The sequence below is a fragment of the Oratosquilla oratoria genome, chromosome 4, assembly GCF_046742065.1.
Source record: "Oratosquilla oratoria isolate Oo_2021 chromosome 4, ASM4674206v1, whole genome shotgun sequence".
NCBI classification, from domain to species: Eukaryota; Metazoa; Arthropoda; class Malacostraca; order Stomatopoda; family Squillidae; genus Oratosquilla; species Oratosquilla oratoria.
The window spans coordinates 3,990,197-3,992,696 of NC_134780.1; the positions used below are offsets into that span (position 1 = coordinate 3,990,197).

At 33.1% G+C, this 2,500-nt stretch overlaps 1 protein-coding gene across 1 annotated transcript in view; it reads right to left on the reverse strand.

Annotated features, from left to right (window-relative positions):
* LOC143024263 (uncharacterized) overlaps positions 1-2,500 on the reverse strand; it is a 48,496-nt gene that overhangs the window by 2,142 nt on the left and 43,854 nt on the right. The gene's annotated exons all lie outside the window — the stretch shown is intronic.

Here is a 2,500-nt window from a genome sequence, read left to right on the forward strand (position 1 = left end):
CGCACACACATAAGCACACACGCACGTACGCTCACGCACGCACACACATTTCAGTATCGCTGCGCTGCGAGTCGTTACTCCAACTCCCGTGGGCGGGGAGTTGGTTGTGTGTGTGCGTGTAAGGTCACATCATGACCGATAGATCGGTCATATATGAGCTCTGAGCTCTCTTCCGGGAGGGAAAGACCTGTCGATCACGAGTCCAATATGTGATCCAAGACCATGGTGAATCACACGGACACACACATAGGCACACACAAAAAGCACACACATACAAACATACGCACGCAACCCCACACACACTCACATACACACAAATACACACATACGTACATGCACACCAACCCGCACACACACACACATTCACATCCACCCACACACGCACGCACACACACACACACACACACACGCACGCACACAAACACAAACATACACATATACACACAAACGCATATGCACGTACATACACATACACACTCATACACACACAAACCCAAACGCATACACACACACACACACACACACACACACACACACACACACACACACACACACACACACACACACACACAGACAAAAATATTTTTTCCACCATCGAAGACTAACACTGTAACAGGCTGTGCGACTTTGAATGTTTTATTCATTTATTTATTTGTTTATTTATTTTATCTTCAAACGTTTTTATACAACTGCAAAGGAACATCTTTGGCTGTTGAAATATAACACGGGATTTTTTTTTTTTTTTTTTTTTTTTTTTTTTTTTTTCTTAACTCTATTGTTCCTGGCCGGTGGACTATACGGTTTATATCATTTTTCACTGTAGTTTGTAATTCTCATTTCTTAGACGAGACACTACTCGCATTTAGGCAACATATAAGCGACAGCAGCAAGTGGAACGATCCTGAAGTTCAAGCCTTGATCGTCCTACTTAGTGCCATTGGCGATTCATACGTCTATTTTTTGACGTTGTAGTTGTTGTTGTTTTTGCTGTAATTTCGTTGTTCTTGTTGTTCGTGTTGTACTTGTTGTACTTGTTTTTCTTGTTGTTCTTGTTGTCCTTGTTCTTGTTCTTCTTGTTCTTCTTGTTCTTCTTATTGTTCTTATTTTTTGTTGTTCTTTTTGTTTTATTGTTATTGTTGTTCTTGTTATTATTGTTAGTGTTGTTGTTCGTGTTGTTCTTGTTTTTGTTCTTTTTGTTCTTATTGTTCTTGTTGTTTTTGTTGTTCCTGTTGTTCTTGTTGTTCTTATTGTTTTTATTGTTTTTGTTGTTCTTGTTATTATTGTTAGTGTCGTTGTTCTTGTTCTTGTTGTTCTTGTTCTTGTTGTTCTTGTCGTTTTTTGTTGTTCTTTTTGTTCTTGTTCTTGTTCTTTTTGTTCCTGTTCTTTTTGTTCTTGTTGTATTTATTGTTCTTGTTGTTCTTGTTGTTCTTGTTGTTCTTGTTGTTCTTGTTGTTCTTGTTGTTCTTGTTGTTCTTGTTGTTCTTGTTGTTCTTGTTGTTCTTGTTGTTCTTGTTGTTCCTGTTGTTCTTGTTCTTGTTCTTCCTGCTTCTGTTGTTATTTTTCTGTCGCCAGTTGTTTTTACTCAGCCGAGGAGAATCACTGAGCAGCGAAAGGTTTGATGGATCTTCCCATTCTTCTCCAGGCTCTCTTGCTAAAGACGTCAATAATATTGAGATAAACTTCACAAACAAATGAAGGCGACGACACCAACTTTTCACTCAGTCGAGAGCCCGTTTACCCCCTGAAAGCTGTGTTCTTAACCAGAATGGAATAGCTCAAGTTCGTTACTGTCTCAGAGGGAAAGGAATTCCCGTGGTCGTAGCCGGACACAAAAGGAGGAATTAAAGGTTCATTGTTATTCGTTGGTTCCATTTTGTATCGAATGTGTGCGCCATCCGTGTGTAAGAAGTTCCAAGGAGATGTTCACTGAATGTCTGTTACAGGTTCTTTTTGCCAATATGTCAAAATATGTTATATGATATTACATGATACTATGTTATATTACATTTTGTTATATGATATTACGTGATACTATATCATATTACATTTTATTATATGATATTATTTTATGTCATACTATATTCTGTTATATTATGTTACATTATATTATATCATATTATATTATGTCATACTATATTCTGTTATATTATGTTACATTATATTATATCATATTATATTATACTATATTATATTACATTATATCATATTATATTATATTATATTATGTTATATTATATTATATTATATTATATTATATCATATTATATTATATTATATTACATTATATTGTATTAGATTATATTACATTATATCATATTACATTATATTATATTATATTACATTATATCATATAATATTATATCATACTATATTATATTACATTATATTATATTATATTATATCATATTACATTATGTTATATTGTATATATTATATTATATTATATTATATTATATTATATTATGTTATGTTATACTATATTACATTATATTATATTATA